The following is a 5,401-nucleotide window of genomic DNA, read 5'->3' on the forward strand; positions in this document are numbered from 1 at the left end:
AAAGAAGAAAAGAACAACAACAAGTAACTGGAAAAAAAAAAAAAAGTAGAAGTTTGATTGTTTTGATGTGGAAACTAAAATCAAATTCTTAATCATGTAAATTCTTGTTTTCACTCAGTCCCTTAAACAGAAGTCAACATATTGATTGTGTAAATGAATAGTAAGTTGTTATGGCAGATGTGTTGATGTGTGTATGTAGAGTAAAGTGTTGTTGCCTGGGTGTGCAGGCTGTAAAGGGTTAAGGTGCAGATCAGATGCACAGTGTGACTGCATCAGGAAACTGGAAACTCATTTTTGGAAATGGAACCAAATTACGTATAGAAATGAGTGAGTATTTAAAAAATGTAACTAAATGTAAGAGTCGAGGCTGAGAGTCAAACTTCATGTCTGCGTTTATGATTGACTGATTTCTAATGGATCAATCATTCCAGTTCTCTTATGTGTTGAGTGGCAGGCTGACAGTGAGTGTGTGTGTGTGTGTGTGTGTGTGTCGCTCTGTGAGCAGAGCAACCACAGGGTTAAAGCTCATTCATCATATTTGCAGTATGTTTGAATCAAAATGTAACACATGTATAAAATGTGTGTGTCACCACGGGACACTGTGATCTGTCCCAACTCATGGGACTTTATTTGAGATTGTAGATTAGATATCAAAGATTGCACTTAAACACATTTGATGTGAGTCACAGTGAAGTAAAGGTATTCAGGCATTTAGAGGAAATATCATTTAAACAGATTATTTTAAAAGAATCATTTCAATGATTGACAGATGGATTGACTGTATTCAGCTGGTGTGTGTGTGTGTGTGTGTGTGTGTGTGAGTTTTTGCTGAGGTGTGTGAGACTGTGTGTATACTGGAGGAGCAAAGAAGCTGATATTTGGCAGAGGAACCAAAGTCAATGTGGATTCAAGTAAGATTCCAATTTGATTCCAGTTTGATTCCAGTTTGATTCCAGTTTGATTCCTCCTGATCAGGATTTTCTGGTGAAATCGCTCCGATTCTCTGATTTCACAGAACTTCATCGATAGGACCGACAGGTGTGTGTGTGTGTGTGTGTGTGTGTGTGTGTGTGTGTGTGTGTGTGTGAGGTTAGTGCATAGTGAGTTCACACTGTGTGAATACTGGAGGCTACAAACTCCTGTTTGGCTCTGGGATCAAACTGAGCGTCGTCTCCAGTGAGTTTATCATCTAAAGTTCATCATCATGTTAATAACTTCATCTTATTGTTTCACATTTACATCATCAGAGCTCTGCTGAGCTCATGTCTGTCAATCTCCTCATGTCAGATCCTAAAGTGATCCTTAACTCCATGAAAGTGAGGTGAGGGGTCAGAGAGGTTTAGTGTGAGAGCAGGAACACTGTGTGACTTCATCTGCTGGAGGCCGGAAGCTTCTGTTTGGAGCTGGAGTCAAAGTGATGATTGGCAGCAGTGAGTATTCAAGCTTTTCTCTCAGATCAGTGTCAGCTGTTCTAATGACTCTGATTATAGGAAACAAAATGTACAGATTAAGGTCTAAATCAATCAAGTGAACAACAAACAATCGTACAAAATGATCACATTTAAAAAGTCTAGGAAATATTAAAAATACAAATATGTCATTGAAACATTTTGAAAGCAGACGTGTGTGTGTGTTTTAGTGTGTGTGTGTGTGTGTGTGTGTGTGTGTGTGTGTGTGTGTGTGTGTGCTGGGTTAGTGTGCTGACTCCTCACACTGTGTGAACACTGTGTCTGGGTCTAACTACAAAATGCTCTTTGGAGGAGGAAGCAGTGTCACCATTCAAACCAGTAAGTCACTCAGATATCAACCAGAACTCTGACTCACATAACAAATATATAAATATAAATATATATTAGTCTCAAAGGAAATCACCAGGGAGATAAAAGTGGATGAGTTAATGTTGGATAAAGAGATGAAGAGGATTCATTGTTTATCATCTTTAGTCGCTCCTTCAGATGAACGACGCTCCTGGAAACAAATCCAAACTAAACTTTATTTTGAAATCTAACAGACATTCAAAAATCATTCAGACTCAGTTGAGCAGCAGTGTGTGTGTGTGTGTGTGTGTGTGTGTGTGTGTGTGTGTGTGTGTGTGTGTGTGTGTGTGTGTGTGTGTGTGTGTGTGTGTGTGTGTGTGTGTGCATAGATGTCCATGTGTCATAAGGAACAGTCCTACATGTCTGTCAATTAAAAGTAGTCTCACTTTTTACAAATTAAAAGTATTGTGTTACATTCTAACAGAGATGAAAGACGTCACACACACACTAACAGCAACAAGCTCACACTCCAGAGAGAGAGGGGCAAAAAAGAAGAAAAGAACAAAAACAAGTAACTGGAAAAAAAAAAAAAAAGTAGAAGTTTGATTGTTTTGATGTGGAAACTAAAATCAAAGTTGTAAACACGTAAATTCTTGTTTTCACTCAGTCCCTTAAACAGAAGTCAACATATTGATTGTGTAAATGAAGAGTAAGTTGTCGTGGCAGATGTGTTGATGTGTGTATGTAGAGTAAAGTGTTGTTGCCTGGGTGTGCAGGCTGTAAAGGGTTAAGGTGCAGATCAGATGCACAGTGTGACTACAACAGCAAACCGAAAACTCATTTTTGGAAATGGAACCAAATTACGTATAGAAATGAGTGAGTATTTAAAAAATGTAACTAAATGTAAGAGTCGAGGCTGAGAGTCAAACTTCATGTCTGCGTTTATGATTGACTGATTTCTAATGGATCAATCATCCCAGTTCTCTTATGTGTTGAGTGGCAGGCTGACAGTGAGTGTGTGTGTGTGTGTGTGTGTGTGTCGCTCTGTGAGCAGAGCAACCACAGGGTTAAAGCTCATTCATCATATTTGCAGTGTGTTTGAATCAAAATGTAACACATGTATAAAATGTGTGTGTCACCACGGGACACTGTGATCTGTCCCAACTCATGGGACTTTATTTGAGATTGTAGATTAGATATCAAAGATTGCACTTAAACACATTTGATGTGAGTCACAGTGAAGTAAAGGTATTCAGGCATTTAGAGGAAATATCATTTAAACAGATTATTTTAAAAGAATCATTTCAATGATTGACAGATCGATTGACTGTATGCAGCTGGTGTGTGTGTGTGTGAGTGTGTGTGTGAGTTTTTGCTGAGGTGTGTGAGACTGTGTGTATACTGGAGGAGCACAGAAGCTGATATTTGGCAGAGGAACCAAAGTCAATGTGGATTCAAGTAAGATTCCAGTTTGATTCCAGTTTGATTCCAGTTTGATTCCAGTTTGATTCCAGTTTGATTCCTCCTGATCAGGATTTTCTGGTGAAATCGCTCCGATTCTCTGATTTCATAGAACTTCATCAATAGGACCAACAGAAGTGTGTGTGTGTGTGTGTGTGTGTGTGTGTGTGTGTGTGTGTGTGTGTGTGTGTGTGTGTGTGTGTGTGTGTGTGTGAGTTTTTGCTGAGGTGTGTGAGACTGTGTGAATACTGGAGTAGGGAAGCTGATATTTGGCAGAGGAACCAAAGTCAATGTGGATTCAGGTAAGATTCCAGTTTGATTCCAGTTTGATTCCAGTTTGATTCCAGTTTGATTCCTCCTGATCAGGATTTTCTGGTGAAATCGCTCCGATTCTCTGATTTTATAGAACTTCATCAATAGGGCTGACAGAAATGTGTGTGTGTGTGTGTGTGTGTGTGTGTGTGTGTGTGTGTGTGTGTGAGGTTAGTGCATAGTGAGTTCACACTGTGTGAATGCTGGAGGCTACACCAAACTCCTGTTTGGCTCTGGGATCAAACTGAGCGTCGTCTCCAGTGAGTTTATCATCTAAAGTTCATCATCATGTTAATAACTTCATCTTATTGTTTCACATTTACATCATCAGAGCTCTGCTGAGCTCACGTCTGTCAATCTCCTCATGTCAGATCCTAAACTGATCCTTAACTCCATGAAAGTGAGGTGAGGGGTCAGAGAGGTTTAGTGTGAGAGCAGGAACACTGTGTGACTTCATCTGCTGGAGGCCAGAAGCTTCTGTTTGGAGCTGGAGTCAAAGTGATGATTGGCAGCAGTGAGTATTCAAGCTTTTCTCTCAGATCAGTGTCAGCTGTTCTAATGACTCTGATTATAGGAAACAAAATGTACAGATTAAGGTCTAAATCAATCAAGTGAAAAACAAACAATCGTACAAAATGATCACATTGAAAAAGTCTAGGAAATATTAAAAATACAAATATGTCCTTGAAACATTTTGAAAGCAGACGTGTGTGTGTGTGTGTGTGTGTGTGTGTGTGTGTGTGTGTGTGTGTGTGTGCTGGGTTAGTGTGCTGACTCCTCACACTGTGTGAACACTGTGTCTGGGTCTGGCTACAAAATTCTCTTTGGAAGAGGAAGCAGTGTCACCATTCAAACCAGTAAGTCACTCAGATATCAACCAGAACTCTGACTCACATAACAAATATATAAATATAAATATATATAAGTCTCAAAGGAAATCACCAGGGAGATAAAAGTGGATGAGTTAATGTTGGATAAAGAGATGAAGAGGATTCATTGTTTATCATCTTTAGTCGCTCCTTCAGATGAACGACGCTCCTGGAAACAAATCCAAACTAAACTTTATTTTGAAATCTAACAGACGTTCAAAAATCATTCAGACTCAGTTGAGCAGCAGTGTGTGTGTGTGTGTGTGTGTGTGTGTGTGTGCATAGATGTCCATGCGCTATAAGGAACAGTCCTACATGTCTGTCAATTAAAAGTAGTCTCACTTTTTACAAATTAAAAGTATTGTGTTACATTCTAACAGAGATGAAAGACGTCACACACACACTAACAGCAACAAGCTCACACTCCAGAGAGAGGGGCAAAAAAGAAGAAAAGAAGAAAAACAAATACTGGAAAAAAAAAAAAAAAGTAGAAGTTTGATTGTTTTGATGTGGAAACTAAAATCAAATTCTTAATCATGTAAATTCTTGTTTTCACTCAGTCCCTTAAACAGAAGTCAACATATTGATTGTGTAAATGAAGAGTAAGTTGTCATGGCAGATGTGTTGATGTGTGTATGTAGAGTAAAGTGTTGTTGCCTGGGTGTGCAGGCTGTAAAGGGTTAAGGTGCAGATCAGATGCACAGTGTGACTACATCAGGAAACTGGAAACTCATTTTTGGAAATGGAACCAAATTACGTATAGAAATGAGTGAGTATTTAAAAAATGTAACTAAATGTAAGAGTCGAGGCTGAGAGTCAAACTTCATGTCTGCGTTTATGATTGACTGATTTCTAATGGATCAATCATCCCAGTTCTCTTATGTGTTGAGTGGCAGGCTGACAGTGAGTGTGTGTGTGTGTGTGTGTGTCGCTCTGTGAGCAGAGCAACCACAGGGTTAAAGCTCATTCATCATATTTGCAGTATGTTTGAATCAAAATGTA

The 5,401-nt window shown here is 39.1% G+C and overlaps 1 long non-coding RNA gene across 1 annotated transcript; it reads left to right on the forward strand.

Annotated features, from left to right (window-relative positions):
• The first annotated feature begins 3,530 nt into the window (after window positions 1-3,530).
• LOC142988128 (uncharacterized) lies at window positions 3,531-4,330 on the forward strand. The gene is made up of 2 exons (XR_012960565.1): window positions 3,531-3,790; window positions 3,902-4,330. It is a non-coding gene; the product is annotated as an uncharacterized LOC142988128 (long non-coding RNA).
• The last annotated feature ends 1,071 nt before the right edge of the window (window positions 4,331-5,401 follow it).

Source organism: Genypterus blacodes, unplaced genomic scaffold (genome assembly GCF_046128005.1).
Source record: "Genypterus blacodes isolate CSIRO-AG114 ecotype Tasmania unplaced genomic scaffold, CSIRO-AGI_Gbla_v1 ptg000298l_1, whole genome shotgun sequence".
Taxonomy (NCBI): domain Eukaryota; kingdom Metazoa; phylum Chordata; class Actinopteri; order Ophidiiformes; family Ophidiidae; genus Genypterus; species Genypterus blacodes.